This window comes from Symphalangus syndactylus, chromosome 5 (genome assembly GCF_028878055.3).
Source record: "Symphalangus syndactylus isolate Jambi chromosome 5, NHGRI_mSymSyn1-v2.1_pri, whole genome shotgun sequence".
NCBI lineage: Eukaryota > Metazoa > Chordata > Mammalia > Primates > Hylobatidae > Symphalangus > Symphalangus syndactylus.
The window spans coordinates 115,285,414-115,303,233 of record NC_072427.2 but is presented as its reverse complement, the minus strand read 5'-3'; the positions used below and the strand labels follow the sequence as shown (position 1 = coordinate 115,303,233).

At 42.1% G+C, this 17,820-nt stretch overlaps 1 protein-coding gene across 3 annotated transcripts in view; it reads left to right on the top strand.

The window, feature by feature from the left end:
- The window catches only part of CGNL1 (cingulin like 1), a 175,277-nt gene that overhangs the window by 44,038 nt on the left and 113,419 nt on the right, over positions 1 to 17,820 (top strand). The gene's annotated exons all lie outside the window — the stretch shown is intronic.

Here is a 17,820-nt window from a genome sequence, read left to right as displayed (position 1 = left end):
CCCGCCACCACGCCCGGCTAATTTTTTTGTGTTTTTAGTAGAGACGGGGTTTCACCGTGGTCTCGATCTCCTGACCTCGTGATCCGCCCGCCTTGGCCTCCCAAAGTGCTGGGATTACAAGCGTGAGCCACCGCGCCCGGCAGCGGGAGATCTTTTAGTTGGCTCCCGTGTCCCTTTGATATACCTTAATCATTGTGGGTAATTTTGGTTCCTTTTTTAAGTACTTGTTTAAGTTCTGGCACTATACGATACTCCAGGCTCATCTTGTATATTTCCTGCCCTAGTCTTAGAAGAATAAGCCATTTATTCAAAGAACCCTGCTTCCTTTTATTGGAGCACTTGTTGGTATTAGAGACCAAGATCTGGGTGCTAGGTAGTCATTGATACTGGAGTACTGTTGCTTCTAGGTGCTCTCAGCTGAAAGAGCAAGAAAACATAGATGTGTACACTAGCCTGTGTATGTAGACATATTTATAAATATTCCTGTATGTAACCATCTACATATCAGGTGAAACATGAGTTCATACTGATGTCTCCACTTTAATCAGTTACCACATGGGTCGTTCTAACCTCCTCCCCTTGCATGTCTGTAACGTCTCACTCCAGCAGTAAGCAGACTCCCACCACCTGGCATCTATTTACTTAATTGTTCAATTCCAGTATACACATATAGTGGTTTCGGAATCGTTAATGCATTCCTCTATGGGAAACAACTTTATCAACTATAGTAAAATACTTAGGTATAGTACCTTTGCCTTTGGTCTTGGAGATTCCGCTCATTTCTGGAGTTATTTAGGTTAGCATGTTTTTCTATCACTCCCTTCAGTGAAGTTGTTTCATATAATTTTTAATGCAGTTAGATTCTTTTTAGTCTGATGACTCTTGAAAAGAGATGAATAAGCAGGAAGATAAAGACTCAGCCATTAGGGAACTAAGTTAGAAAAAGCTTGTGAACAATTCATTTTCTATCTACTGAATGTTTCGTGGCTTCATGCTGCTGGATGATGCTATTGTACTATATTCCCATCCCTTGCTTTTATTCCCATCCATTTCCTATGGGCTGAATGTGTCCTCACAAAATTCATATTGGAGGTTAACATCCTAACTCTCAATGTTACGGTATTTGAAGATGGGATCTTTGGGAGGTAATTAGGGTTAGATTAGGTTATGAGGATGGGGCCCTTGTAATGAGATTATTGGCTTTATAAGAAGAGGAAGGGTGAGAGAGAGAATCTGTGTGCTCTCACCAAGGAAAGGCCATGTGGGAACATAGCAAGAAGACAGCTGTCTGCAAGCCAGGAAGAGAGCCCTCACCAGGAACTGAATTGGCTGGCACCTCAGTCTTGGACTTCTTACCTCAAGAACTGTGAGAAATATATTTCTGTTGTTTAAGCCACTTGGTCTGTGGTATTTTGTCACAGCAGCCCAAGCTGACCAATATACCGTTACATACAGAAAAAGTATAGGCATCCCTGTGCTGTGGAGAGGCTCTTAAACCAAATTTCCTAATTCCCTTTCTACCCCTAAACACCAAAAGGACCCCTCTTTCCTCCAACACACCTGGGCTTAGGAGATCCATTCAGGTAATGTTCTTGGTGGTACATTTAGATGTAAGAGCTCCAGGTTAAGGGTCTGACAAGACACTTTTGGCTAAAACAAGCATTAGGATTGGGAGAATGTTTCTCAGTGGAAAGAGTATAATCACCTACCTGAAGGAAAAAATGGCCCCTTTCCCCAAATATTCTGAGCCTGCTTTAGAGCAGGAGAGCCCACTTTTACAGCAGGAAGCACCCTGAGAAGGAAGTAGAGAATGGTGACACGAGTGGCCTCGGATCTGGGTCCCGTCCCTGCTCTTCAGTATGCGGAGCTGTCAGGCATCGTGTGCTCCTGTGTAGATGGGGACAGCAGCAGGGTCCTGCCTGAGATCATGAATATGGATGTGAGTGATTGTTCCCAGGCCTAAGTGAAAGGCTTTCTTGAGGCAGATTTTTCTCTGGGATGCTGATTGTGAGTTTTTAATGTCTCCCCTTTCATTATTCAGTGTTCTTGGCTTCTTTAGATTGATCATCATGTCTTCTTCCTACAAATGTCTGCTCATATTTTACAAGCAGAGAAGTGACTGGAGCTGTAACCAGCCTAGGTGACCAAATGAAGTCCATGTGGCGCCCTGTCATTTAGATGGGTGATTAAAACAAAAACAAAAACAAAAAACCCTTAAACCCTGCCAGAGGGTAATTTTTCATTGTCTCCCTTTTATGTTTCTTCCTTTTTCCTCTTCAGTTTTTTTTCTCCTTTCCTTGCAGTTATTTTTTTTTCTTTTATTGCCTGTTTCACTTCACAACCTGGCACTGTTCTGGTAGGAATGTCTGCTTCCTGCCACCCTCAGGGAGTCAGAGAACAGGGTAAATTTGTCCAGGGCTTCACCCCATGATTTCTAATGGTGTGACTCAAGGCTCCCATGGGAGAGATCTACCCAGGAAAATAAATTGTGCTTTGGTTTTTAGTACAAGAACCTTCATAAACTGAGCCCCTAGGAGAAAACGAAGATATTTAAATACTATTCTCTTTTTGCAGTTTGCTCTGTGGTCATCCGTTAACCACCCAAATGGAAGTGCATGTGTTAATGTTCAACACTGGGTTAATGTCTGGAGGATGGTTTTGGACAGCATAGTTCAGAGTAGGTTAATGTTTAATGTAAAAGTACTTAGATGAGTACTTGGTACATAGTAAGAGTGTTTAAGAGTTAATTACATTATTATTATTATTGCAAACTAAAAATTGCTCCCAGGTTGCATGTTGTGAGATAGTAAGGCGAAGGTGAGGGACCTAGTGTCAGTATTGGCTTTAGGTGGAAGAAGAAAAACTGGAATTGCTATTGTTGCATTACTGGTGTAAGAAAAGTGGTGATGGACATGGAAATAGATCCCAGAGCAGAGGTTTGGGCCTAAAAATTTGTTACTAGGAAGTTTGAAAGTGACTCATCTAAGGGAAGGCAGGGGTCTGTTAGATGGTCCCCAAAAGCCTTTTTGCCTTGAGAATGTGATTCTATGTAAGTTCCCCTCCACCTGGAGTAGCTTGGGGGTAGAAGGTAGGCATGAATGGCTATAGGGGTTCTGTAGAGGAGAGGGAAAAGAAGTGACTCTTTTTATCTGGTTTGGATTCTCTTGTCAATGTTTTTGTTGGCCTTCCCAGGATAAGGAGGTCTTTCCATATGCTTCTGCAGCTGGTTTTTGTTAAACACAGACCATACCTCTTCAGCTGATCTTGTCACACCCTTAGGGGCTCAGCTGCAACTCAGACAACAAGCAACAGCCAGAGGAAGGAAAAAAGTAATAGTCCGTAAAATTCGGTAATAGTCGTGCTCAGAAATATTTGAGCATAAATACCAGGTTATAGCTTTTTATTTGTACCCCCATCCCCCATGGCTGTAAACACATCCCTGGAGAGAGGAAACAAATATAGCAGATTTCATTCTGGGCCAAAGGGGAAGAGTGTGGGGTGGGCATCTGTTTTCTGAGACAGCCTTTTTTTAATGTTAATTTCTGCATGATTAACAACTCTTGAAAGAGTTATTTTTCCTCCATTCTTTTGTTAGCCCATTCTGGTCGAGCTTCCATGCCTTCCACTCTGGCATCAAAGTTCTTGCTAAGGTCGTGTTCCATCTGCATCCCGCCTTGTGCAGTGATGCTCCAGTCTTTGCCTGCTTAATGGTAGGTAGTCTTTGGCTTACCTGACCCCTCCTTCCTTCTTGCAGCCCCAGCTTCTCTGGGCTTCTGGGATGCCAGGCTCTCCAGATTTCCTCCCATCCCCCTGGTCGCTCCTTCTCAGTTGTCTGTGTCTGCTTCTCCTCTTTTCCCCGTCTTCTTAGTGTTGGCGTGCTACAGCATAGATCCTCATTCTGAATGTGGGAAAAGCAGGTGATGATTCAGTGGATCTGGGGTGGAGTCCACGATTCTGCATCTCTCACGTGCTGCCAGGCAATGCTGTTGCTGCGGGGCTGCGGAGCCACCGCAGCTCGGCGCTGGAGCTCCATCCTTGCTTCTCCATTTATGTGACTTCCTAGCTGAGCTCCTCCAGTCCCCGGCTTTAAGTAACACCTCAAATCTCATTGGTGACTTCTCGCCCCACTTGGGTCAAAACCCAGAGTTGTATTCAGGCCCACGACACTCTGTGGGTTTGGCTCCCGCCCACTCCTCTGCGCTTAGCTGCTCTGCCCTCCGCATCTCCCACTGGGCTCTGGCCAAGTCTGCCTTCCCACTGATTCTTTGATTTGCCTAGCACGTTTCTCCTTCCTGAGCTCTAAACTTGCTGTTCTCTCTACCGGCACTCACGCGGCTTAGATCTCATCTTCTCTTTCAAAGCAAATGTTCCCTTCCCAGCGAGGGTTCCTTAACTGTCTATCTAGAATGGACCTTTACTACCACCACCATCACCTCGCTGTCACCTACCCCAGTTCATTTTTTTACCACGCTATGTGAGTTTCTTATTCATCCTCACTCTCCCTACCAGAGTGTGGGTTCTGTGGGAAAAAGGACCTTGTCTCCCCATTTAACTGCTGTAGAAGGGTGACTAGCATAGTAATAGGCTCTTGGTAAGAACTTGTTAGTAATTACATAAAGCATTAGTATCAGCATGTCCCAGATGAGCTGATGACCACTGATACTACCATGCCATTCCAGTGTCTGTGTTTTTAATGGTTTGGGTATCGGGTTATATTACTGTAAGTATCATGAACTAGTGGAAAGAACCAAGATAGACAGAACACATAAACGATGCCTTTACATCCCATGAAGACCCAACAATTTTATGGCAGACTAGAGAAATGAAGGTTTCATAGTTGTTTGAATAAAAAAAGGTGGTAGAAAATTGAGGCATCTCATTGTACAAGGTAGGTAACATCTGTGCAATGAAATCATGACTTGCACTATTGAAGTCCCTGTTCACACCGTATAAGGTGATAGTTTCAGCAAAATGATCACCCTGCATATTAATGTCGTGAATTCGAATTAGATTGGCTTTGTAATTGCATTTGTACTTAATGTGCAGATGTTTTGGTATTGATAGTAATATGAGAACTATAATAGTTTTATATTTGTACATTTTATGAGAAACATTAAGTGAACACTAAGAATCGTTGAGAATTTTTTTTCCTTAGAGGCATCTTTACATTATACAAGCTTGTGAAAGACTGAAATAGGAACTAAGCAAGATTGAAGGTGTGGCTGAGGACAGGGAAAGGAAAAAGTTTTAAATTCCAAAACTGCTTGTAAAAAGCTATTTTTAACAAAATAACAATAATAGGCTGGGCGTGGTCGCTCATGCCTATAGTCCCAGTTACTTGGGAGGCCGAGGCAGGAGGATCCCTTGAGCCCAGGAGTTGGAGGTTGCAGTGAGCTATGATCTCACCCTGCATTTCCACCTGGGTGATGGAGCAATACCCTGTCTCAAAAATAAAAATAAAAAAAATAAAAAGACGCTGTGTGGGCTATCAAATTTTAGCATGCTTTCAAGAGAGTGAAATTTTAAAATATCTGCATTCAGGCCAGCTGCAGTGGCTCATGCCTTGTAATCTCAGCACTTTGGGAGGCCAAGGCAGGCAGATCACTTGAGATCAGCCTGGCCAACATGGTGAAACTGTCTCTACTAAAAATACAAAAATTAGCCAGGCATGGTGGCATGTGCCTGTAGTCCCAGCTAATTGGGAGGCTGAGGTGGGAGAATCGCTTGAACCTGGGAGATAGAGATTGCAATGAGCTGAGGCTGTGCCAGTGCACTCTAGCCTGGGCGACAGAGCAAGAGTCTGTCTCAAAAAAAAAAAAAAAAAAAAAAAAAAGAAAATCCACATTCATATGAATACACAGGTTGTACTGACAAACCCTAAAAGGCTAAAATATATAATACCTTTTTTGTTTATATAATTAAAACTTCAATTTTGGATTACCGGTCTAATTTCTGGTTATTGAAAAATGCAAATTATGAAACTTCCTTGCTGGAGACATCTATATATTATAAAATATTTAAATATAAAAATAATGGAGTAGATGGCTTTTACTCACCAATTCTAGGGCCTGGCTTAGGAAGGTATGTAGGCAGGGACCCCCCCCCCCATTCTAACTTGTGCCCCGGGCCCTCCTCCTCTGGCTCCTGGACATCAGAGAGGAAGGGATTCTGCACTTAAGAAATGGGGCTAAGAAGAAGAAGACACATTCCTTTTTTTTTTTTTCTCTGAGACAGGGTCTCACTCTGTCACCCAGACTGGAGTGCGGTGGCGTGATCTCGGCTCACTGAACCTCTGCCTCCCAGGTTCAAGGGATTCTTCTGCCTCAGCCTCCTGAGTAGCTGGGATTACAGGTGCACACCACTATGCCTGGCTAATTTTTGTATTTTTAGTAGAGACAGGGTTTCACCATGTTGAACAGGCTGGTCTCGAACTCCTGACCTCAAGTGATCCGCCTGCCTAGGCCTCCCAAAGCGCTGGGATTACAGGCGTGAGCCACCACACCAGGCCACATTCTTTTTTTTTTTTTTTTAAAGGCAGGTTCTCTCTCTCTTGCCCAGGGTGGAGTATAGTAGTGTAGTCATGGCTCACTGCAGCCTCAACCTCCCAGGCTCAAGTGATCCTCCCACCTGAGCCTCCTGAATAGCTGAGACTACAGGCACGTGTCTCCATGCTTGGCTATTTTTTTTTTTTTTTTTGTATTTTTTGTGGAGACAAGGTTTTGCCATGTTGCCCAGGCTGGTCTTGAACTCCTGGGCTAAAATGATCCGCCTGCCTCAGCCTCCCAAAGTGTTGAGATTACAGGGATGAGATACAGCTACTGGCCAGGAGACACATTCATGCTTTGAAAGGAGACATGAATGGTCCTTCTCCCTCACACATTTCCTTTGAGGGTATGTGTTTGTTTCTACCCAGTTCATTTCCACATACAATTTGAGGCTAACAGACCCATCTATATAGATCTGTGATGCTAGGGAGCCTGGGGCAGAAGATGAAGGCTGGAATGGGGTGAGGGTGCTTTAGGAAGGAGAGAGGGAGCTAAGGGCCACAGCACTGCTCGCAATGTCTAAACGAATGGCCGTTCTGCAAGTACTTGAGGGGCTGGTGAGAGCAAGGCACAGCCTGTTTGGGGTGACTTTAGGGTTTGGGTTTGGGTAGTTCCCCTCCCCCTGCTGCCCATCTGAGAGAATTCTGGGGAGGAAGATCTTACTGGGGTATGAGGTCCCTGGTGTCATCAACTTTGCAGGTAACAGCTGTCTTGAACAACAGAGAACCTGAATTTATACATGTAGCAAGCTGCTAGGTTTCTAAAAATATTTCAGAAGGTTTATTTTGATTTTATTTTTAAATATTTTGGGTGCCTACACAGTGTTATCTTCCATGTTTTTAATAGCCACACTGTACGATACGGAGTAGGTTTCTGTGGACAAATACAGGTGCCTGTCATTTATAGCATAGTCTCTCTGGGACCCATGCAAACAACTGACTCAAGCATTTATGAGACTGGGTTGGTTTGTGAATCGATGACCTGCAGGGAGCTGGGAAGGCTGCATGGCATGGTCGCTTCTCCAGTGGCTCTGGATTTTGCGATCATTTGGCTAAATTTGCTCGTGATCCACATTCCCTCACCCCTTTCCCTGATGAGGACAAAGATGGCTAATTTTCCGATTGGATCTGTTGTTTTGAGTGACCGAGAAGAGAGAGATATTTTGCTGAAAGCACAACATATTCCAAGGGAGAATACTCAGCTCTGGAATTCACTTTGCAGACATCTGTGAGGATGTTCCGGGAACCAGGCTTGTTATAGCTGGCATTGCTGGAATTCCACACGCCCCATGCCTCCCTTAAGAGATACTTGATAACCCCAGGGCGTAATTTCTACTTTTGTAACATACATACCTTGTGAAGTGGAGGCTGGAGGTGGGAAGGAAAGCCCCCATGAGGCTGTGGATCTGGTTCTCATGTTTTAAACAGTTTTAAATACTCGGGCTGGAGATGCCTGAAGGGTGGGTATTTGTTATGGAAAACCTTGACTTTTTTTTTTTCCTTCACATTTTAAAACGAAGTTCAGAGAGCCGTGTGCATTGAGCATGCTTTATTAGTTCATTCATTCATTCATTTATATGTGAAACACTGTTCTGGATGCCAGAAGTGTGGCAAGGAGGAAGGCCTGGCCAAAGAGTGACGCTTCCACCGAGCTCTGACAGATAAGAGCTTGTCTTGCTGGCACACCAGTGCCGCGGGACATAGTGACACGCTGTGGTCCACAGCCCTCCAGTGACCATGTCAGCATAATTGAATACAAACTGTGGGAGGCAGAAAAGTGAAAATGTGGTCTCTGCTCAAGAAAGAGTGCAGGTCTTAGAGACAAAGTCTGGGTCTGAATCTTGGTGCTGCCCTGGCCCAGGTGTAAGGCCTCAGAGGAAATTACCTGCCAGAGTTTACACATCTCTAGAGTGGAGAGAACAGGTGCTGTGAGGATCTCATCAGACAAGATGATACAAAGAAATCACCGGGGCTGGCCTCGTGGAGGGATGATGTGTGTGTCTGACTCAGAATCAGTAGAAAAAGCTTAAAATGTGATTGCTGGGACAAAACTAATCTACCAGAGAAGCCGTGGCTGGAGAGCCTGTGCTGAGCTGTGTGGTGCTGGTCTGTGCTGGAATGCCAGGGAAGAGGCAGGAGCTGCCTCCAGTAGGTGAGCCTCGAAGAAAGAACAAGATTTTCATAGGTGAAGGGAGACAGCTTTTTACTGGAGGAAAAAAAAATGTCTAAAGTAAAGGTCATAAAAACAGAGTGTGGGCCGGGCGTGGTGGCTCACGCCTGTAATCCCAGCACTTTGGGAGGCCGAGGTGGGCAGATCATGAGGTCAGGAGATCGAGACCATCCTGGCCAACATGGTGAAACCCCCGTCTGCACTAAAAATACAAAAATTAGCTGGTCGTGGCGGTGTGTGCCTGTAATCCCAGCTACTCGGGAGGCTGAGGCAGGAGAATTGCTTGAACCCGGGAGGCAGAGGTTGCAGTGAGCTGAGATCGCGCCACTGCACTCCAGCCTGGCGACAGAGCAAGACTCCATCTCACAACAACAACAACAACAACAACAATTAAAAAAACAACAGTGCAGCTGCGCAGTTTAAGAACAGAAGCTTCTTTTGTTGGGTACTTGCAAAAATATTCCTTTCCTCTTGGTAGCTTGGTCTAATGGTATTAATGCCAACAGTGTGAACCTGAGCATAAGGTATGCCCTGAGTTTGAGTAGCTTTTCAGTGCTGAGTTGACTACACAATTACCAGTGACAACACTGAGAAATCTAAGAAGACTCCACTTGACTCAGGGGGGTAATTTGTTTCTTGGACATTCTGGCTTCAATATAGGTTTAGGTAAGTATCATATGTCAGGGATGGCAAGTGCATTTTATTTTGTGTCTGCACTAACCAACCAATTGGTAGTGACTGCAGGGGTGCAGTGTTGAGGAGGATTCTGAAGCCAGATTTGTGCTTAGAGAGAAAACGATAATAACCCTTTATTGATATAATTTGGACTTAGGCTTCATAGAGGAAACTGTAGCACAAATGGTGTGGATCTGTTATCTCTGGTTGAGAGGTTTTCTATGTACATGCCAGTATGAAGATGTTCATTTATTCACCCAACAAATATTTATTAAATCTCCACTATGGACATAGCATTGTACTTTAGATTCTCAGCCCTCTGGCTTCTTAGTTAATAAATTATTTCAGGATATTGGTGGTTAATGCTGCTTGGTTAATTAGTGGAGGTTTTTAGTCTTTTCCTCATAAGTGTTTCAAAACATTTTATGAACAAAGCCAGCTTTCTTGTGCCCATAAATGCTACACTGAATTCTTTCTCAGATCCCTCTTATTATTTTTTGAGACAGGGTCTCTCAGTCTGTCACCCACGCTGGCGTGCAGTGGTGTGATCATAGCTCCCTGCAGCCTTGACCTCTCTGGGCTCAGCTGATCCTCCTATCTCAGCCTCCCGCGTGGCTGGGACTACAGGCGCGCACCACTACACTCAGCTAATTTTTGTATTTTTCATAGAGATGGGGTCTCCCTGTGTTGCCCAGGCTGGTCTAAGACTCCTGGGCTCAAGTGACCCACCTGCTTCAGCCTCCCAGAGTGCTGGGGTGACTGGTGTGAGCCACTGCCCGGCTGATCTTCGTCATTTCATTTAGCATACAATATGTGATTTTCCTAATTACTTTATGAAGTCATCACTGACAGTCTGACTTTAGAGACAGGAAAACAGAGAAATTAAAGAACTTGTCCAGAGCCAATATTGGACCTGAGCCACATGTCAGAAATATTTCCTGCTTCTGCATCTTGGAGTCAGGCGCCATTACTTGTCTTCAGAACCGTAAACTTCTGTAGCTTAGCTCTGCACTGGTAGGAGAAACTTTCAGAAATCATTTTAAGGCTCAAGAGGTGAAAAGGATGAATGACTTATCTAACACTTTTTTTGGGACATGAATTCTGTATTTTTTTCAGTAACCATGAAGAATATAAAATACGAACCACTGGATTTATTAAAGTAATAAAATTAAAAAAATAACAGTTAAATTGGTAACATATGAACACTGTAAATTAAGTGGTGATATATGTGCTAATCAGTTAAGTGGGCAAAGGAAGGGGACCCATCCATAGGGAAATGAGGGGGGTAGACTTCCATGGGGAAGTGGGGGCTTCCTGGGGGAGACCCACTTGGTGCCCATGCTCCCAGGGCCAGGCCACATGGATCAGATGAGTTGAGTCCCAGTGACCCCAGATTTTCATTTTTTTTTTTTTTTTTTTTTTGAGACGGAGTCTCTGTTGCCCAGGCTGGAGTGCAATGGTGCCATCTCAGCTCACTGCAAGCTCCGCCCCCAGAGTTCAAGTGATTCTCCCTGCCTCAGCCTCCCAAGTAGCTGGGATTATAGGTGCCTGCCACCATGGCCAGCTAATTTTTTATATTTTTAGTAGAGACGGGATTTTGCTATGTTGGCCAGGCTGGTATCTACTGACATCAGGTGATCCACCTGCCTCAGCCTCCCAAAGTGCTGGGATTACAGGCATGAACCAGTGCTCCTGGTTGATTCTCCTAGGTCTCCAACCCTAGTAAAAGGAGCCTTTTTACAGGCTCTTCTTTTTTGCCATCTTCCTTTTTGTACGAGGTGGGTTCAGGGGGAAGCTGTAGCACTCAATATTAAAAGTTTATTTTCTCCCCCCAAATAGAAAAGTTTTAGTTGTCAGGTTCATTTAAAGAGATTCAAACCACCCTGAACTGTGTGAAACAGCAACTCTGCTTTCATTTCCAAACCTCAAGTTTATTTTTGAAATTGTTTTCCCAGGGAGTTCTGAAGGTTTGACTGTATACAAAGACACTTCCTTTGAAATCTGAAGAGTTGGGTCAGTTTCCTACGTTTGCACTACAGAACATGTAGAGAGAAAACATAAAGCTCAGTTTAGGTAAGGCTGCCTCTTTCTGTCATGTTAGGGAATACATTGAAACTCGTATGTGTTTCGCTAATCTTGGCTTTCCACATCCTGATCTTTCAATTTCATCTGGTTGAGGTTCTAATGTGAATATCCCCATACAAAATTCTGTCTTCCCACTAGTTCCACAGACAAATCCTTTAGGAGGAAATGTGTTATCCACTGTTTAGCAAGCTTGTCCAGCCTGCGGCCCATGGGCTGCCTGTGGCCCAGGATGGCTTTGGATGCGCCCAAAGCAAATTTGTAAACATTCTTAAAACATTTTGAGTTTGTTTTGGAATTTTTTTTTAAACCTCATCAGCTATCATTAGTGTTAGTGCATTTTATGTGTGGCCCAAGACAATTGTTCTCCTTCCAGTGTGGCCCAGGGAAGCCAAAAGATTGGATACCCTGGGTTTAGAGGTTTTAGCTCGTGTTTATCATCAGACTGGCAGTATCTTCTCTCTAAATGAGGCAGTCACAGGATCCCACTCAGGGGAAATTACTTTTTGATTGGTGGATCAATTCTTATTTCCTAGAATTAAGCTCAAGACTGCACTGAGACTTATCAGCTCCCTATCCACTGTGTTAGATGCTCTTTTAAGTGATTTGTGTGGTAAAATAGAATTACTTGTTCAAAGCAAACATACCTAGAGTCTCTGCCCCATGCTAGGTACTATGCCGATTGCTTGGGCCAGCCTGGCTTGGCTGATGGGGACTCTTGTCCTTGGAGGCAAGGGCCAGCCACAACATAAAGGTGAAGGTTTCAGATTGCCTGGCTGCATTTCCTCCGTTGTCACAGGGCCCCTGGAATGGCTGGTGAATATGCATGCAGGTCCTGGAGGTGCCACTGAGAATTAGAGTGGTGGGGCAGGGATGTGTGGACCAGCATTACGTGACTAATCTCCATGCTCAGCTGATAACATGTGATGGCCCAGAGAGAGGAAATGTTTCTATCTGGCATGTGTTCATAGTTCTTCCAAGAGCTAAGCCCTTCGTTCTTACAAACACACTCACTGATCTCGCTAACTAAAGCAATTATCATCATTTAGCAGTCTTTTCATAAAGTATTATTTCCACTCCAAAACACCACTTTTATTTGCCAAGTGCCACAATGTTGCATCCTGGCAATTGATCAGCATTTACTGCCAAATTATGTAAGCCTTTGGTTAGGCTTAGTCCCCGACGGCGCAAGCGTGTCTGTGGTGTGCATTAGGATTGTAAACGTGGCCCAGTGCCTGAAAATGGAGAACAGCTGTCCCTAAATTCATTAATTAATTCAGTGTTTACACTTTGATTGGGAAGGAAATCCACATTTGCTTAAGACACCAGTGCCCAGCTGAGAAATGTTGTTCCATGAAAATATTGGATTGAGGTTTGTTGTCAAGGAAATGTAAATTGTGGATGTTTCATGAAATTTAAATATGCGGATTAATTTACCAACAGGGAGCCAAGATTGTAAAAAGCCAAGGTGGCTTTATTCAAAGATTGAAATGTAATTAGTGTTGACTGTAGTAGCAGTAGCTATTCAAAAGGATCATAAATCCGACACAAGAATTTTACTAATAAAAGAGGAAATATTTTCATTGAAAAGTCAGTGTCAGCATAAGAACTGACTTTTTCTTATGACACTTACTGGTGAGTACAATAACCCTGTTTAGTAAATACCACACAAAAAAAATTTCTTCTGTTTAAAAAGATTGTTAGAAACTTTAAAAAATATGAAGACTTCTAGAGATGCAGAATAAAATATGCCAATGCTGCTCAGAAAAAAGGGGTTAAGACACACCTGGTTATTTTGGTGTCAGCCCTCATGCATCACTTTATTAGTCTAAGATAGGCTCGCTGTACTTGTCCTTAGTATTGAGTTGTTTTATGATATTAGTAGCCTTGTCAAACCAGGTAAGTTTAGAAGTTCTCTTTTTCAAAATTCCACTCAAATGATAGTAAGGGGAGAAAAAATGTTTAAACCTGCAAAAGGCAAAAAATGGCAGTGGAGGCTTTGGTGGTAACTCCTGCAACAATGCAGGGGTGATCCCTGGGCTGGCCGAAGGATAGACCCCTCCACCCGAAGTGTCCACATTGCTGAAATGAGGTGCTTCGCCTGCAGAACCACGGAGCGGCTCAGAAGTGGGAAGGCATTGTTACCATAGTAGGCCAGAGAGATGGGCCAAATATAGGGAGCTATTAAAACCAGCATGATTAGACCCTACCCCCTCTCCCTGCCTCCCTTCCCCACCCCAGCAGCAGGCTGGAGGTCTGTTCTCTGGAGAAATGGAACTGGAATGGTGTTGGGGTGTTGGTGGGGGTGACTAAAAAGAGAGACTGATGACAGCTGGGAGCTTGGCCACTCTTCTGCTCTGTCCATGATGGCAGCAGCCAGGCGTGTGCAGCCCCAGCAATGAAGTGGAAGACTCTTTCCTTGAGAAATTGAACAACTCCAGAAAAAAATGCCCCCAGATATCTCAAATGTGTGGGTTCTTCCGTGGAATACTTTTTTCTTTCATATTAATTGACACTCAGCAACTAATAAGTCCTCTCCACACGTGCAGAGCTGCCAGTCTGCTTTGGTCCTTCATAAATAGGATCAGGAAGTCAGGGTTCATCAGGTGTATTACCAAAGCCTTCAATATGAAAGGTAGGGGCCAAAACAGGAAAAGAGCAACCTTGCAGAAAATGGTGCTGTTGCAGAAAGCAGAGAAAACGTGTTTTTTTAAAAAAGTTACAGTTATCCTTGCAGAGAGAAGCTATTTCATATCCAAAATAATAATATTTATGAAAGAGGAACAATTAGAGAACAAGAAAGAGCTATTGAGTATTACAAATTAAATACCAGAATTTAAAAAATGTTGAAGATGTATCTCTCAAAAGTAGAACAAAAAAGATGGAGTTAAAAAGCAGAAGAGAAAAGAAATATGAAAAATTAAAATCTGATCTAAAAAATTCCACATTGCTATTATAGTAGATGCAGAAACCAAGAACAAAATAAAATTGTAATCTGAACATTATCACAGAAAGAATGCAAAAATATTTTATAGAACTAAAGATGAGAATTTCCAAATTGAAAGAATATATATATTATGTGCTCATGTTTTATAGAAGTGTCCACTTTGCCCAATTTTCTAAAACCCACACCTGGGTATGCCATTATGAAATTTCAGAACACCAGTGATGAAAGGTCCTAAAAGCTTTAAGGGGAACATAAACAGGTCACACACAAAGGAGAGGGTACAGTGATAGCTTCAGAATTCTTAAAAACATCCTTGGAAGCTAGAAGATAATGAAGTTTGCAAAGCTTTAAAAAATATGATGGAAATTATTTCTAACCTGGCTTCTCTGTCCAGCTAGACCACCAATCAAAAGTAAGCATAGAATAAAGACGTTTTTCAAAATGCAAGGAGTCAAATTTTTTTTTCCATTGGACTTTTTCTTAGAAAACTACTGGAAGTGTCTTCTATCAGACCAACTGGATAAACTAACAAGGAGGAAGACATGAAACCCAGAAAATAATATAGCACAAAAAGAAGAGAGCAATGAGACCCTAATGTAGGGTAGGAGGAGGGAAGACTGTAAAAAAGAGGTCACCAAATTACCTGACATTTTGATCATTTGGAAATTAATACTGATAAGCATCTAACAGATGTAATGTAGTTGAGGGAAAGATTTAAGGATAGGTGTATAGAAAAGACAGGTAAAACAGTAACTGATCATTAACTCTAGAAAAGTAAAAATTTAGTAAGAAAAGTTTTGTAAGACCGTAGTATATAACTTTTTAGTGAATATTTATATTGTCATGATAATGTAAATAGTTGACTCTTGATTTTATTATTGGCGGGTTAGCCAAGTGAGAGACTTGTATGCATGGTGCGGCATCCACCCTATGTAGAACCAATATGTTAAGGAATCACAGTCAGGAATATTGTTTAGCAAAAGGGAGGTAAGTATTAGAAGAAATAGCTAAAATTTGCAGTTTTTTTTTTTTTTTTTTTTTTCCTGGGCAGTGGGTTCAGGATCAGGGAAGGGAAGCTGAAGAATGTAGGTTTTCACTTGTTTTGTTTTACTTTGATTAAAAAATGAATTATTTAAAAATACTAATATAACTGAAAATGAAAGTTGACAATGGAATATTTGGAATTGGTGAGATAGTGATAAATATTACAGATGAATGTACCTCTCTGAGTTGTTCTTATCTTTAAAGTGGTAAATGATGGTATCTAAAATGTTTTAGATTTAAAAGAATTATCACCAAGCAAAACTGACAACACTGTGCTACTAGTAGGAAACTGAATATATTCAGAAAGCCCCAAGACAGAACAGAGAGACAAAACAAGTAAAGATGTGCTAGAGCCAAACAACACAATTATTAAGATTGTACAGATGGATAGATTTTGAATGTTACCCCTTAAAATGGAGACTACACCTAGTACCCGTGAAGCATTGACAAACATTATCCGTATATTTGCTCACAAAGGGAAGTTCAATATATTTTAAAAGGAAGAAATGGTAGAGACTTCATTTTCTGACCACAATACAGGTAGAGATTAGCAACATTTACTAATAAAGACCCTCCAAACGAAAACAGCACAGCAACAAAATACTACATATGCAAAACTTTCTCAGAATCAAATCTTGGGTCAAAGCAGAAATCAAAACCTCAAACAGAAACTATCTAGAAAATAGTAATAGGAACATTAGTGTGGTGGAAACTGCTGCCTTTCTAAAGTCCATTCTCCTCTCTCTTTTTACTAACAGAACATTGATTTTGTTGCATGCTGATGACCAGCTAAAGTACCCTATTTTCCAATCTGCCTTGCGGCTGGGGGTGGCCATATGATTAAGTTCTCACTAATAAGATATAAGGGATTATTGGTAGGTGGGGATTCCAGGAAAGCTATTTAAAAAGGTTGAGTCACTTGGCCTAAGCCTTTGGGCTGTGTGATGCTGGATCAGCTACCTTGTAATCATAAGGGGTCTCATATATGTTAAAGACAGATGAGTGGAAAGATAGGATGAGTGGAAAGATAGAATGGGTGCTTCTTATCCCGGGGTCCCTTTCAGTCCTAGACTTCCTATCTCTGGGGAAAAGCTCCTGTCTTAAGCTGCTATGTGGGGAGTCTGTTAGTAGGAACTGACATAATTTTTAGGTGACATAGTTACAAACCACAATTTATGTGATTAAAGAATGAAAATAAACAAGTAAAGCATCCAAGCTAAGGAGTTAGAAATAGAACAACAAAATAAAACAAAGGAAAGTGGAAGGAAATAATAAAAATCAAACTAGAACTCAGTAAAGTTGAAAATTAAAGAAAAAAAATGCTTGATAAATCCAGGAACTAGTTCTTTAGGGAAACAATTTTAAAAATACATACACACATATATTCTACCAGTGTAATCAAGAAATAGAAGAAAACACAACATTAGATAACAAATGATTTATCCTACCCAAATTCTGCAAATAAATTTGAAAATTGGATGGAATAGATGATTTTCTTGGAAAATGTGCTAGTAGATTGACTCTAGAATAGAAAGAAAACTCAAAAAGTCTCTCAAAAGTGGAAAAAAAAAAGACAGCTGTTATTTGTGACCAGTTGCTACTGTTCTTCCTGGAGTCCCTTTGCCATTGCGGTTTTGCAAAGTGTTAGAAGTGAGTTTCTGGTGGGGAACCTCGGAGTGTGAGGCAGGGTGAGCATCCTGCTCGGTGAGCTGTCTGCAGTCATCTGACAAGGTTGGCCACACACCAGAAAGGCGACGGCAACTATTCTTGGCATCAGGACCCATCACAAAATACAGAGCCCTGAGTGTTCTTCATTTTTTAAATAACATTTTCTGCATCAATATGCTATTGAACTTTTTTGCTAAGAAGAAAAGATTGAAAATGATTTATAATCATTTAATTTCACTGTCAGTCTCACAAACAGCTGATTCCTCATGGTAAAAATGTTGGAAACATTATATTCAAATGGTAGTGTTAAAGATTTTGCAGCAAGATTGTGCGTAAAAAAGGCTGAAAGTGTTTTGAGAGGAAAATGAACTGCAGAGTAACAAAGAAAAATGGTGAGCGTCAGAATTCCTTAGCTCTTAATTATTTTCATGGAAAAGTACCTAGTTCTCAAATGCTGGTAACTGAAACATCCTATTGGTTAAAAATAAACAGCATAAAGTTTCAGGAAACCAACTAAACTTAAAAAAAAAAAAAAAAAAAAAAGGCAACCAGAACAGCCCAAAACAGAATAACAAAGTCAGAATAATGAAGCTATGCCAAAAGTGTCAGGTCATTACACGGCTTGTCTGCCCTCAGGCCAGGGTTCAAACCCAGTGGTGACAAACTCAGTGGCCACGTGGGCTGAAGGGC